Source organism: Choristoneura fumiferana, chromosome 15, assembly GCF_025370935.1.
Source record: "Choristoneura fumiferana chromosome 15, NRCan_CFum_1, whole genome shotgun sequence".
NCBI lineage: Eukaryota > Metazoa > Arthropoda > Insecta > Lepidoptera > Tortricidae > Choristoneura > Choristoneura fumiferana.
In genome coordinates this window covers 11,779,300-11,795,881 of record NC_133486.1, presented here as the reverse complement: position 1 = coordinate 11,795,881, position 16,582 = coordinate 11,779,300, and the positions used below count along the sequence as shown (strand labels likewise).

At 39.3% G+C, this 16,582-nt stretch overlaps 1 pseudogene; it reads right to left on the bottom strand.

Annotated features, from left to right (window-relative positions):
* Positions 1 to 1,232: 1,232 nt before the first annotated feature.
* LOC141435837 (uncharacterized) lies at positions 1,233 to 16,215 on the bottom strand (annotated as a pseudogene).
* Between the last annotated feature and the right edge of the window lie 367 nt (positions 16,216 to 16,582).

Here is a 16,582-nt window from a genome sequence, read left to right as displayed (position 1 = left end):
GGGGAGGGGGGAGGGGTTTGGAGATCGCCGCATCGCAAGCGTCCTGGCAGCGAGTGGTCCACTCGCCGTCCGCGCGTGGCAACCTCGCGAGTGAGCATGCCCATACAAATCCATATGAAGAATACTAACCGCTTGAGGCGAGGCTGTGCTGGTCGGGTGCCGGGTGGCTGTAATGAGATGTGACCTTAAGAATGGAAAAGGGTCAGTTCATTCAAAAAGGGAGGGTTTATTTTTCAAAATCTTGTCTTACATTGGATAGCAGTACCCAGCGTCTTTTCGTTCCTCGGACACGGTTACGTAACTATTGGGTGTAGTAATTTTATTTAGTATTCGATTGAGAAAATGACATTAATGTTGTCTTTTATATTATGATTATGTTGAAGGTAGTGTATATTTTCGATCTTGGTGTACTTAGTTTTAGATACAACGAAGACAAATTTAGTACCCGGTTGTACATGAAGTGTAATTTGAGGACATTTTAGTTTCTGTTTGTTTGACATAAAAGTAATGTTTTTTTCTGATTTTTTCTATTGAGATGTGGACACTTTTTTTTCGCTGTACTTTCTTTCATCTAAGAGTTTTAAGGAGCAATTAAATATAACAATTTTCAATGATGTCGCCAAAGCAGTCTTAAAAATGTAAGATTGTTGAATCACCTCACTAGCTCCTAAAATCTTAATTATTAACGTGATGTTTTTGTATGGCACGAGATATAAAATATTGACGCCACGAGTCTAAAACCATTCAATGGTTTTAAATTAAGAGACTAACAAAAATTAAGCAGTCAGTTTAGTATGTGAACGCCTTAAAATTGCGTGATTCTTGATTTGGAAGGATTTTAAATAAACTAGGCGCGATGATTTGTTTGATGAATGATGATAGATCAATAATAATGTTCAATGTTGTCATGTTGCGGTATTATTGCCTGAGAAACGTTAAAGTCACTAAGTAACAGTCTATTCAGAGTCAATCTATGGCAGCATAAACTTTTAATCTCATGGTATGTTGATTCTATTGATATATTTAGTTAATCACGTTATAGATTGCATTTCCTCGATGCCATATTCCAGTTGATGGGTAAGACAATAAAATGGTTCACTGCGTTAGCATTTAATAGTCTGACTAGAGTTGTACTGTCCCTGTTTCGAATTGTCAAATGAGAGTGGAATGTTAACTGAGATATGTTTACGAATGTTTGTACTTTTATATTTAGAGAGATGTAAAATAATATGTATGTTTTATATATGTTTTATTTCACATTAACATTAGAGAAATAAATTATGACTATGGTTTCACAGAGTTTCATTTGAATTTCACTAATCCCAAAATTCGTCTTCGGAGGTTTTCGGTAGCGAAACGCGGGAGTCCATATCACGGTCAGTTTCAGCCTTACTATTGTAGTTGTCCACATCAGCTGAGAAATCATCAGCATATTCGTCCTGGTCAATCACAGAGTCTTGGTCATTGCCTGGTTCTAGACGTATTTCATTGCTAGAAGAATCTTTCGCGGCGTTAAATATAGCGTTAAACACGTCTTTTCTCGTCAAATGGGCTTCTTGTTCTGGCGACGCGCTTCTCCCGGACTTTTCGTGATCATTCTCGAGCCCTTCAATAAGCTTAGGGCTCACTATAATAGTCATTTGCGTTGACAGTCTCTCATCATAACTCTCATTCTTCGACATTGCTCTAGAATCCACGGAACTCTCAACTAAAAGCACATCATTTTCATTCTCTGTTGGTTCAATTTCGACTCTCAGCAAATTTTTATCAAGCATATCGACACCCTTAGTCTTTTTCATCGGTTTATCGTCAGTTTCTTTCGTAGGTTCGTCTTGTAAATTGTAGATTTTACTCAAGTTTTTTCCCAACATTTCGAGTTCTTTCTCCTTCTTGTGGGCAGCCTTTTCTATTTCAGACAGTCTGTCCTTGAATTCTTCACTGCATTGGTTATCTGGTGAACTATCATCCAACTGGGGATCCGGTAAATTTTCAACGTCATCAACCTGCCTATCAGATTGCGAGTAGTAAAACTTTCTGAACTCTGTTAAAGGTTTAGACAAATAATCATGTTTTGCAGCGTGCATGTTCTTATTAACTTCAGAAAATACTTCTGGTATCGGTTTAATTATTTCTGCTGCCGTATTCTTGTTCTTGAAATGCGTCTGGCCTATGTCAAGATCGTTTTGGTATCGTGTTAAGAATTTTTCTAGATCGATTTTCGTTGAATTTATCGCTGTAGTTTGTTGTTGGGAATTGTCTGGCCTGTTCTCTGTATGGAACTGATCTTTTGCCGTGGTTTGCAGTAAATTTGTACCTGTAACAAATAATGAGGCTACATTAAATATTCAGTGAATAGTATCACCAATATTAAACACTAGCCGTTACCCGCGACTCCGTCCGCACAAAATTCATTTATCGCTATCCCGTGGGAACTATGCAATTTTCCGGGATAAAACCATCGATCCTATGTCCTTCTCCGGGATTCAAACTATCTGTATACCGAATTTCATCTAAATCGGTTCAGTAGTTTAGACGTAATGAACTAACAAACAGACTTACAAACTTTCACATTTATAATATTAAGTGGGATCACAGTATTCTGGGATAGTTTCACCTTTTACAGCGGGAAGTAAAAAGAATCCAGGACCTGTGAACAATGGAGTGCATTAACAGCTGCAGCGAACACGAGCATTCCTTAAATACCACAGACTTGTGCATATGGATGAAAAGCAAAGCCATATACTTATTTTCCCAGCTCAGTTTCTTTCTAACGGCGCCGGAAGTCCATGTAGGTGCGCTCGACCACCGCGGCCTCTATCTCCAGCTCCAGCATTTATTATCAGTTTTGAGTCCGATATTATCGGGTTTAACACTAACCGCCACTCGTAATGTCTGACTTGCGTCGCTCGCGGCGGCGCCGGAAGTCCATGTAGGAGCGCTCGACCGCCGCGGCCTCTATCTCCAGCTTGCGCAGACGCAGCTTCGCTTCGCGCAGCGTCGCGCAGGGGCTCTTCTCGCGCGTCGTCGACGGCCGGGTTACGCTACAATGAGTGCCAGAACGCACTATGCGGTTAAACGTCCCTCCCTCTCTAAAGTATCGTTTCAGAAAGAGACGGCGCGGTTAGCCGCATAATGTGCACGTAGCCTAAGTTTATACAAGCCATTTTGCTATAGTTTTTACAAGCTTTTGTTAATCGTGCAGCGTCCGAACTTGTTTGTTTGTAAGAACGTAAGTTGTGGTTCCAAAATTACAAGGCTTACAATTCGACAAAATTATAAAAAAAATAAATTTAAATAATTTATTGAATCAGGCGTTACTTTGCGGAGGTCCATATCAATGAACTAAAATAATTTCCTCGCACCGTCGCGGGTGAGCAAGGAAATTATTTTAGTTCATTTAAATAAATTTAGTTAGTAACAATACAATAATCTGGTAGTGAAATCCTGGTGGTCCGGCCATGATTGAACGTCAACGGTTAATAGCATCAACTTGAAACTTTTATAGATTATGTAATTTGGATAACAATGCAAGTAAGTAGAGTCAACGATAAACCTTATTATCTTTTGAATAATGCTGCCAAATGATTAGGTAGGTACTAATATAACGAATAAACTTAAATGGTTATTAAATACAAAATTAATAATCAACCAAAGTTCGATCTACGTGTGTGTTTTCTACCGACTAACTGCTTTCTGAAATGAGTAAGTTGTGTAATGAAATTATGCCAAATGAAACAACTACGAATAGGCGAAACGAAAATCGGCGAACCGATAGTGACATTATTACGCGTATAAGTGTGTTTACTACTCTGATAATTTGCTAATAATAAATGATGGTGTGATTATGTGATGTAGTGGCAGTGGGCGGGGCACATTGCTCGCAGGACTGATGGCCGATGGGGTCAGAAGGTTCTCGAATGGCGTCCGCGGACCGGGAGACGAGCTGTCGGTAGGCCTCCAACAAGATGGAGCGACGACTTGGTTAAGATCGCGGGATCGCGGTGGATACGGAAAGCACAAGACCGGTCTGAGTGGAGGGCCTTGGGGGAGGCCTATGTCCAGCAGTGGACGTCTTTCGGCTGACATGATCATGATGATGATGAAATGATTAGGGGAAGACGGGGTTTAAAATGCGGCGGGTAGGTTGTGCTGAAGAGTATATCCCAAAAAGGAAAAGAGTTAAATAGATTCTGTTTTTGCGTCGAGAAATGCTTACCGGTGGCAACTTTTGAACAACCAATCCCACGAAATATTATATTTTATCTTTGATTTTTTTGTTAACTGTCAACAGTTTACTATATTAATCAATTATCCATCATCAATTTAAATAATGCAATAAAATTATCTTTAATAATTATTATTTTTAACCTTTAGGTAGATTACCATCAAATTTTTTACCCAAATTGATTGTTTGTTTATAATCTTTATTGTACAAAAATGTAATACAAAAAGGTTACAAAAAAAGTTCTAAGTACAAAGGCGGACTTATCCTTGAAAGGATAGATTGCCAGTCAACCTTTGAGTGGTAGAGAAGATAGTAATTTTATTTAAAAAAAATTTTTATTATAACATTTTTTTATGATATGATATTCGTATAACTCATGTTTAATATTTAACCACTTAAATTAAAATGAAAATTAACTATTTTTATTTTATTAATACTCTTTGGAAACGCCAATAAACATTCTTTACATACGTGTGTATGCCATAAAGTACATACTTTATTTTATGAAAAACGGCACTTTGAACCACGCCTTCCCCTACTGTTTTATTAATCTTATTTTATTACTAACGTCCTCAATTTCTCTTTTGCTTCTCTTAGAACCGATTTAGGACTTTTTTCCCTAGTTTTATTCCTTTCCGTAGATTCTTTACTGCGTAAAGTTTCTCTGGAATAAATTAGCGATTAGCTATTCAAATATATAAACGTGTTACACCGAATTTTATCACACACACACACACACACACACACACACACACACACATACACACACAGACACGACACAACACACACACACACTGACACACACGCAGACACACACACGGAAGGCAGACACACACCGACACACACTCGCACGCATATTCGAGATAGGTTTATATCTCAAGGGTGAACCCTCATTGCATTGAGTTGCCGCTTGCTGCAACACCAACAAGCGCCCGGCTCTTCTGGTAGTGATCTTTGGTATTTGGGTCTTTGTTCCGGCGTTTCAACACACTTTTCTGTAAAAAATGGCCGAAGATTCTGCTAAAATGTTTTAGTTATTTGGTAGAAATATAGGAATTGTAACAAATAATCGAAAACGACAACAAAATCTACAGCCAATTCGTAAAAACTGAGGCGATTGAAACGCTCGAACAATCATTTATTTATCATAAAACCTCACCACGTATCACCAACGGCAAGGGGAAAAGTGTTAAGAAGTTCTTAAAAAATTCTCTCATATTAGTAAAGAAGTAAGTATTAGAAAACAAATGATTTGAACAAGCTAGAGATTCTTACCGCATGGCCTGAAACACGACGATTTCTTCACGCGGCCGGTTCTCCATATCTCGGTGCGTCGACGGCGGGCTGTTGATACTAACGCTGCCATCATCTGAAAATGAATAGTAAAAAAACAAAGTAGTCTATGTATGTAAACTCTTTATTCTACACAAGAAAAGAAACAAAATACAGTCAGCAATTTGGTTTTGTTTCAACAATTTGGCTTGCTTTGTCATCGAGCTACTAGTTATTAATAAAAAAACTGGTTGTAATATTATTCTCAATACTTCTAAAAAAGGTGGACATGAGTTCTACAAAATAAGCCAAAGCCGTGGACATAACCTAGTTTATTTATGTAGTCTAATAACGAAAGGTCCTCCAATAATGATAAAAAATTGTTACTCTGAAAACTTCTTGTTTGGTTCTTACCTTCTTGTTCTTTGGAGTCCGAACGGATTCGTTCCGTTCTCGGTCTGCTGCTGCTCGCGAGTGGCGCCATACGGCGACGCATGGCACGCCACTGGTTTATTAAATGCCTGGAACATACAACACAAGGGTCAATTTTGTTGACTTATTAATTTGAAATACGACATTTCTTCAAAGTAAATTAATATTTAATAAAATATCAAACACAAAAAAGAAGAAAAAAAAGAAACTTCGTCGTAAAAGCTGTTGGATAATATCTATCCAGTGAATAGAACTACCAGACGGAGCAGAATGTAAACTCGTACTACCGGTCCTCCGACATTCGCACAAAAACCGCTCTTTTGTGGAGCTCTGGGCAACGCATGAGAAGTATCGATTTACACACTCGTCTTGCCCACTTCTCTGCTCACTTCAGCTGAATGTAAATGCGTCAATAACGTCGACTGCGGTCTCACCGGCGGCTGTCGCTGCGGCGCTCCCCGCAGAGGCCAAGGAAGGGCTGCGGCGACCCGGGCGTCAACACGGCCGGCTGTTGGCCAAGCAAGCTTAACTCCTCGCCGGCGCCCTTGCACCAGCCGAACGCGGTGGCGTTGGGACGGTTCAGGCTGGAACAATACATGTAAGGGAGCATTTGTATAATTAACAAAACGAAATATGTAGTAAACACAAGTACGGCCGAGTAATTGGCGGGGTTAGTATCACTTTTTCTAAAAAAGCAGCTAGTCTAAGAAGCAACTGGTCTACCTAAGCCCAGTTGCTTCTTAGACGAGCTTCTAAAAGTAACAAGTGGTTTTTAAAGTGGTTCTATCCTGTGTCGAAATTTTATTTTGTATTTATTTTGCACTAGGTTCTAGGTTTTCACATTATTAAAGTTCTATGGCCGGGTAAATGGCGTCTTTGTTTACACTTTTCATAAATTGGATTGATATAAACCATAGCACATTGTACTACCGCGTAGAAAAACTAATATTGTATTGTATAGTAGTTACCCGTGTGGCAGCGCGGCGGGCGCGGTGCGCGGGCGCAGAGCCGCGTGCATGCGCGCGGCGCGCGACGCCAGCTCCGCGATCTGCGCAGACTGCTGCAACACGACACGATACCAATGAGGGCTATCGCGGATGAATTCGCCGCTAGAGGCGCTAGTTTAGCGTGAGGTCTCCGAAATGTCAAATCTCAAAGTTTTTGGGTGAGCTAAGCGGGTTTATTTATAATTAGAATAATTTTGTGAATATTTTGCATTACCTGAAATTAATTATGGCAATTATGCGTTACGGGGCAATGAATGTCTCTGTTTTGAGACAGTTTTGTCTTTCGGAAACTTTTGTCCTCCCTTTTTTTCCGAAAAAAACAGGACTACGCAACACTGTGGTTGCTCAATATTTTTATGGTACGGTTTTAAGGTATTAAATATAATTTAAATGTAAATTTTATTTTCACGCCCATAATAACAAACTAACCACTATACTTTAGGCAGGCCTTTGTCTACAGTGGCGCAACTGGTGAGCGCAAAAACGGTAGCCCTCGCTATTGTGGTTACCTGTGCGGCGGTGCGTCGGAGGCGCTCGTTGTCAGCGACGAGGCCCCGCAGGGCTGCGCTAGTGTTAGGGCTCGGCGAGCGGCTGCGACTGCGGCTGAGCGGGCCAGGGGACTCCACTATGTTCGTCTGCGACTGAAAAGTGCACATGGTCAGAGACCTATATCAGGTGACTCGCCTGTTCGTTTGCCTGGGGGCAAAAAAAAACGGCCCAACAAATACTATGCGTTTCTAACAACTTTAGATTTGGATTTGCTGACATAACAAAAAAAAACAGATCCGACATGTACAATCACCTGCATTTAATAGCTGCCACAGCGGAGCGTGAAAAAATAACTGATACGTTCTACCGCCCCTACAGTCATATCAGATATTTATGCTCGCTCAGGGCTACTACGAAACTTGAAACTAGAAGTTCGTGTCGTGCGGTCCCTCTGACGCTTATACTATTTAATACGAGAGCGAGAGGGACCGCACGACACGAACTTCGAGTTTCGAGTTTCGTAGTAGCCCTGCTGATGTGTCAAAGATTGAATGACACCAAAGCCCATACTACGTTTCATTTGTATAGAAAGAGATGGAATGCGATCTTCCTTCGCTGGTATTTTCTTTAGTTTTCCACAGATATTAATGATTTTTGAAGCGTTTTTAGATATTTGGCAAGAGTATAATCCCAAAAAATTTATAAAAAAAAAGATAATTCAACATACCTGACTAAAATTAACATTCTTCTGTTTCTTCAAATCATTAACCACTTGGGCAGGCCTCACCTCCTCCCTCACACCCATCCCCATCTCATTATTCATCACCAGATTGATCCTAGAATTAACATTACTAATATCCGTGATAGTACTCCGCTCTATACATTTCGGCTCCCTGTTACCCTCCAAATAGTTCTTTATTAAAATTAACTCTTCTTTCAATAGCTCGTAATGGGTTTTCATGTTGTTATCGACTTTTACGTTGACGATTTTGTTGTCGGATTGACTTTTTCGTGTGTCAAGCTCGATGCGCTCGCGGTTGAGGCTGTCTCGCTCCGACTTCATGGATTCTAGATGCTCTTCTAGCATTGCTAATTCGTCTGCTATCTGTTTGCGCATGTCTTCACCGCGTTGTTTTAACATTTCTTCCGCTTCTGTTAGCTGCGCTTTAAGACTTTGTTCCTGTTGGAAATTTTGATTGATTTATTTGTTAGCGTGACTTGATATTTTTTAATCATATAATAATAGAAGCAAGGACTTTAGAATAATCTATACCTAGCCTTTACCTGCGGTTTCTCTCGCGTAAACCATTAAATCTGACAGTCAAATTCAAATTTACAGCGTTCCCACTGGAATTCCAAAAACTTACATTGTGGTCTTCACTTACGTTGCAGACGGGACACCCATTGTATCCCTTGGGAATATCGCGGCGAAAAGTAGCCTATGTGTTATTTTACAGATTCAGCTTTCTACATATACAATTTCGTCAAAATCCAACCATCAGTTTTATCGTGAAGGAGAAACAAATAATACTAAGACATCCTTACTCTTTCAGCGAGCCGTTTGGTCTCGGCCCTCACGGCCTGCATGGCGCTAGTCATTTGCGCGTGCTGCGTGCGCAGAGCTTTGGCCAAGCCCCAGAGGAAGCGCTTCTTGTGTTCAATGTTGCCTTCCAAAGCTGCCTCGCGCGCTTTGAACGTCTCCTCCAACTAAACACAAAACAATATATATCATGGGACAATCGACACCATTTTACCTCTTAAATAATAAAACTTAATAGAAAACGGGAAAATAAAACGAATGCCGTAAAAATAAAATGATATCTGTTGAAAATAAAGCAAGATATGAGCGATTCAAATTTCCATGCAATCTCTTTCTAAAAAAAAATAATTCAGTATGAACTTTCAGTACTAGCATTATGACGTCAAAGTCTATAACGGACCTCTCTCTCTAACTCACAATTTAACACGTACGGCCCGGCAACGATCCACTAAGCTCTTACGCTATGCCAATGCATATCCCACGGCAGTCACTTCTATACCAGTGACACGTATACGTGTCACAGACGTAATGCATTCCTGTGCCAGTGACACAACGTCTGTTACTTTTAGTTCTTACTCCTATGCCAGTGACATGTATTATTAAGGCTGGTTTAGCGTAAGAACTTAGTGGAACGTTAACGGACCAGAATGTGACGATCCAAGCTCTTACGCTGGCTCAGGCCTAAAATCTCTGTTTTCCTAAAATGTGCAAGTCTCAAAACGTCTGCGTTTTCACAATGTTAGCACTTCTATTTTGTCAGCTTTTAAAAAATGTCTGCTATTTAAAATGTGTACAATCTCAGGAAGTCGCCTATGCATAATGTTTACATTCCTATAATATTAGCATTAACATAATTTCTGCTTTCCCGTTATGTTCACTTTTTTAAATAGTCTTGTTATGTTTGTTTTCCCATAATGTCTGCTTTTAATATTTTTCGTTCTCAAGCGGTTTCGTACCCAAACGAAGGGATTTTCGTACTTCAGTTTTTTACTAAAATCAATGCTAAAAAAATCCGAAAGTAACTCAGACTGTCTGTCTGTTACTCTTTCACGGCTAAACCGCTGAACCAATTTAGATGCAATTTGAAGGCCATGATTGGAGACATTTTGGGAATAAGACTTTTTTGGAATGCCAACGTTATAAGAAGGCGGATATTTTGAGGTTGCAGACATTTTGAGAATAAGTCTTTCTGAAAAGCGAACATTATTCAAAAACTGCCATACTTGGAGGCAGGCAATTTTAAATAGCTGACATTTTGAGAAGCTGACATTATGCAAAAGGCGTGTTGACATTCTGAAAAGCAGACATTTTGCGAAAAATACACTTTAGAAAAACGGATATTTCAAGCCTGAGCCCTTACGCTAGGCATAGCGCGGGGGCGAACGTGTTAAGGTTTAGTAATTTACGTTACAAGTCCTATCTCCGATTTACATATTGCTATGTGCACAATTTTCAACCCAATCGGTTCCGTAGGTAGTTTAGGAGCTAATTTGGCTGCGTGTTTACCATTTGAGGTCCGGAAGTTTCGGACCATAACCCTAAAAATGGTTGAGTAGATAAATAATTCACAAAAAAAGAGTTACAAACGCGCCGTCGGCGTGCGGTATGGCTATACCTAGGTACAGAAAGTATTTGTATGTATGTATGTAAACTCTTATTGTACAAAAGAAAATTAACAAAATACAACTGACAAACTTTAAGATACTTGTACAAAGGCGGACTCATCCCTTTAAGGATCTCTTACCAGTCAACTTTGAGTGGATGAGAGGAGAGGAGCAATACGTTAGGGTCCGACAAAGGGTGAGTTTAAGAGTTAAAATAATGGAAGCTACTATACAGTGCTTTAAACAATATAATACATAAACTACAATATAAATAAATAAACTACTATATATATGGACCATAATACATATATATAAGCATATTAAACAAAGGAATGTTCTCAAATATTCTGTTTTATTACCTCATTTTGCCTTTGTTGAAAGTGTATTGCGTGGCGGCGAGAGAGCGTTTGATCTGTTCTTCCGTCTCGTTCTTCAACATGTCTGCCTCTGTCTCGTAAACCGTCTTTTGCTGTTCAAAATCTGCAATAAGATCATACAGTAAAAATAAAATGTAGTTGAAGGTTGCGCAAAGTTTGAATCCTCACCGACTGCAATGAAAATGAGTAGATTGATACAAAAGTACAGTGAGAATAATTATTATCTGAAATGTTATCGAAATCCGCCTATGATGTGGAGTGCGGATAGGCGGAGCATAGGTAATTTGTCTGTTGGAGCGGTTGTAAATTATGATTATGAACACTTTTTATTAAAGTCAGTCAAAGTCAAAATATCTTTATTCAATTTAGGCCAAAACACTTATGAATGTCAAAAAAAAAACTACCACCGGTTCGGAAAAACCTCTGTTGAGAAAAATCCGGCAAGAAAGTCAACGAGGTATATATTTTTAACAGATTTACAACAATTAAAACATTATTTAGAGAGAGATGTACTGAACCCTCAGTGCGTGAGCCCGACTGGCACTTGGCCGTTTTTTAATTAAGGCGCTCGTCGCTCGATTCATCATCATCCCAGCCTATATACGTCCCACTGCTGGGCAAGGCCTCCTCTCAGAACAAGAGGGCTTGGGCTATAGTTCCCACGCGGGCCCAGTGCGGATTGGGAACATCACACGCACCATTGAATTGCTTCGCAGATTTGTGCAGGTTTCCTCACGATGTTTTCCTTCACCGCAAAGCTCGTGGTAAATTTCAAATGTAATTCCGCACATGAATTTGGAAAAACTCAGAGGTGCGAGCCGGAGTTTGAACACACAACCCTCTGTTTGAGAGGCGATAGGTCAAACCACTAGGCCACCACGGCTTTTTTTTCATTGCAGCGATAAATCTGGTCACGTGACCCCATTTTGAAAGTGATTTTGAATTTCCCGCGACTCGAAAAAGTAGCGTCAAGTCACCGCGCCGAGCAGCAGCCACAAGATGGCTTCTTGCAGGAATGATTTTGGTCTTGGAAGCTGATCTCTTAATCTCATTTAGTAGCAGTCGTGGCAGTGGTGCAAATAAAAGAAATTGGAGTGAATCATGAAAATAAAAAACACTGTTTTTGCCGAAATTGAAGAGGTTTTTTTTCCAGCGATAAAGCTCAACATTTTCAGCTTTATCGCTACATGTCACGTGACCAGATTTGACACTAGAAACGGGCGTCGAGCGATTTCATGTGGCCGCGGCCTTAGAGACGCGTCTTGCCTTGTTTTAGATGACAACTACCTTATTCGATGAGGTACACGAATGGATATAAAAGTATTGTCAACTACTACTAACTAACAAGTACAAATCGACAAAATGAACACAACATCTATTAAAACAGTGAACTAAACCTCGTCAATAAGGTTTCGCTCCATTAACTCAATTTCTTCAGTGTATTCTGCACATTCTGTGGGTCAACACTTGCCCGTTTTACATTCTGCAACGAGAAAACTTATAAATATATCGTAAAGCAATGTGTGCTCGGCTTTGAGAATGAACTCGTATAGGGTTTGAACACGCGTTGGCATAGGATGTGGAGGCCGCGGGTCTGCATGAAAACATACATGACGCACAGACGGAGCCGTCTACACGTATGGTCGCGTAGCATAAAGGTAATAGATTGGTGTCTAGAATCACTGGTTATCTCCTGCATCCCATGTAAACTGTTTGTTTTATGACCATAAAACTTTGTCACTTTTGAGAGTGGTCCTGATTCTCACAACCCCTTACGGAAGTGGCTCCTTCTTGATACTTTTCCCTGAGCCTAATGAAACGCGCATGGCAAATGCGACAGAAGGCGAAGTGCTTGCATTTCTCGTGGCGCGGCCGGTGGTACAGCTCCGAGTCCGAAGACTTGGAGATGGAAGATACACTGCGTCTTGAGAGTCAACACCTGTGAGGAGATTCAAATGTTAACATAATACAAAAGGGTATGGATTTTTCACCACACCAACAAGACAAACAAGTGGAAATAGATGGAGGAGGCTTTTACTTTATATGGGCTTTATATATTTTCATCACACTTGCTCGTAAACAGCGTCGTAACATGCAGGCTATCTTGGTTGCAACCCCCAAATATAAACCCTCGACCTAATGTGCTTGTCATGAAACCCGTGGTCGGTAATGAGTCATTGCGCGTACTCATTTTCTTGTCATGAAGCCCAAGGTCGGTCAATGAGTCGGTGCCCGTACTGATGGCGCTGCGCATGGTGCAGCAGCAGGACCACATGCACACGCGGCTCAGGCACATGCTGAGGAAGGGGGAGGGCGCACTGCCAAGAGCGCAGCCTAAGGTAGTATCGCCAATATTGTAAGAATTAATTTTTTCTTTTAGAAATATAAAATGTTACTCGCAAATGTGATGAAAAACATTGTATGTCGCAACGGGCGGTACTAGAATTACGAACATCGACTCATTAAAGCCCAGTCTTCGACTTCGGCTTCTAATAGACTCTCGTTCGTAATTTCTTATTTACCGCCCTTAAGACACAATGTACTATTATACCAGGGTGGAACCTTTGTGCTACTAATGCCATGTTGACAGCCCATACCTTTGCCAAAGAAATCACAGTGAAATTCATTATGAAAAAGTCCCACCCTGATACGCAAATCAGTTTCCTCACTGTAACAGTCATAATGAAGTTGCACCTCTGCTTTTTATAATAAAAATAGACAAAATGACGCAAGGTAAAAGCAAGTAGCGGCAATCTGATTATTTATTCTAACTTGTTGACTGTTAGCACTTTTTGTTGACTTGCATTTAAACTACATATCCGTAACCAAATTGCAAGTCAATCGAATCACTAGAAAAGGGTGATATTCTACTTGCAAGATTTGATTTAACAATAATATAAAGTAAAGTAGTTAAATAAAGAGTGTGCAGCTTTAGAAACTGTTTCACCATCCATTGATTAGTGTTAACTGGCGGTTTAATGTGATGCCGCCTCCGTCTATTCGAACAAAACAAGACGGCATCGCATTTAACCGTCAGTTCACACTAATCAATGGATGGTAAAACAGCCCCTTAATCTATTGGTTTTACCTGGATAATTTACATCTGCATTATGCAATTGAATGCATTTAAGTATGCACAGCAGCAGCGGTGAATCTTTTTGAGTCTTATACATCTCTACAATATTGCTAGCATTATCTGAATCGCATTTTATACCTGAAAGCAGATTCAATGAGAAGTTAAGTAGAAAAAAAATATTTTTCATCACACTTGCTCGTAAACAGTGTCGAAACATGCAGGCTACCTTGGTTGCAACCCCCCCAAATAAAACCCTCAACCTTAATGTGCTTGTCATGAAGCCCGTGGTCGGTAAATGTGTCATTGCCCATACTAATTTTCTCCTCATGAAGCCCAAGGTCGGTCACTGAGTCCGTGCCCGTAGTGAAGCTGCGCGTGCTGCTGCAGGACCACATGGAGGAGGCGGAGGGCGGCACTGCCAAGAGCGCAGCCTAAGGTATCGCCAATATTTGGAAGAATTATATTTTTTCTTTTACAGATATAAAATATTACTCGCAAATGTGATGAAAAACATTGTATGTCGCACGGTCTTCGACTTCGGGCTTCTAATAGACTCTCGTTCGTAATTCCTAATTTACCGCCCTTAAGACACAATGTACTATTAACACACAAAAAATGCCATTCTAAACTAAATAAAAAATTATAGATTTTGCCCGCGGCTTCGATCGCGCAGTATTGGTATGGACTTAAACCTTTTTTGATCCCCCAGGAACCATACATTATTTCGGGATAAAAAGTAGCCTATATGTTAATCCAGGTATATATTACCTGTATGCCAAATTTCATGCAAATCCGTTCAGTAGTTTTTGCGTGAAAGAGTAACTAAACATACAAACATCCATCTATATAAACTTTTGTGTCTATAATATTGTAATACTAGCTGTTGCCCGCGACTCCACCTGCATAGTATTTGTTTATCGCTATCCCACGGGAACTTTGCAATTTTCCAGGATAAAAACTATCCTATGTCCTTCCCCGGGACTCAAACTATCTGTATACTGAATTTCATCTAAATCCGTTCAGCCGTTTAGATGTGATTGAGTAACAAACATCCAAACCTCCAAACATCCAATCATCTTCACAAACTTTCACATTTATAATATTAGTAAGATTTACATAGATATTGTAAATTTTTGCCAATACAGTCATTGGCAGTAGTGGTTGCTAACATGAAGTGACCAGTTGTCAAAAACAAAAAAGTTAAAGTTCAAACAAAAAGTTCATACAGCAAAGGTGAACAAAATAAAATAAACAGACCTAAATAATTTAAAATAGACCACACATCATGCTCTTTGAAGCGAAGCCGCAGCACCTTGTCATCAGCCCCCAGCTCCATTAGCGACTTGGCAAAACCAAACACCATATTCGCGAGGGGGATCTCCGATATAAACACTGAGAGACTGTAGCTGAACTCCTGAAATGGACCAAGCTTATCTTTAGTACTACTGCACATACAAAGTGACTGGTTATGTAACCGTTCCTTAACATTGTAAGGCCCAATATCCTAAATTTTGTATGTTAAGCAAATATGAACTTTTATGACTGATATCAAGTTTTCAAAATTCTATTTATCGAAATTTGACATGGGTTATTACACTTAGGAGTATATTTACACCATTAGCTAATTTGCAATAATTTCGTTCAGTCAATCAAGGGTCAAGTGGTTTTCGAGTAATTTGTTTTTATTAATATCCAGCTTTGAACCTAAAATTGATAATATCATCATGTTTCAATAATTCTATGTATGGACTGACAATTTTTGTTAACAAATGATGCTATATCTTTTAATCTTTAATGTAAATTAGCGAAAACAACATACAAACAATCTACCCTCCAGACTTAGAGCTGAAAACAAAGTGATGTAAAAGTTTTTGTTTGTTTTTTTGGAATTAGGAACCTATTAAACCAAAAAAATTAAAAGAATTACCATGCATAACAAATATTCTGTGACAAGCATATTCAGCGCTTGGAATTTGGGGTTCTAGGCGCTGCGTGAAATGCTTTTGACATGTTGGAAGATCCCTGAAGTTAAGAAACAGAAAGTAATAATAATATCAAGTTAAAATAATTAGAAAATTGTAGGTATATTATTATTGCAGTTTTACCAGTTTGCGCATTTTTTAACACATTAACAATATGCCCGCGTAAGTACGCTCTTAAATCGCCGAGGACACCGTTTTGGTCAAAATTCATAAATAAATTTTGAAACTTTCTGCTGATCTGTTTTGTTCGCGTTTTGCATTTGCTCAGTTGCGTGGTAAAACTTTCTGTCTCGGCCGTTTCCATTTTAATATCTCATTATTTTTTATTGAAAACGTATGCTCATCATTCTAATTTAGAATCTAAATTATTTATTTTTCTAACACCACAAATTTCAAACTTCCCAGATAAGTGACATTTGTTTGTTTTTGTGATTGACATTCACCTGTCACTATAATATCCGGTCGCTACTCATAACGGAAAATCAGTATAGCTTATTATTAAATTTAGAAAAGAATCTAATTATTAAAGAATATCCTTCAGAAGTACAACATAAAAAATATGAAAAAATATAATACAA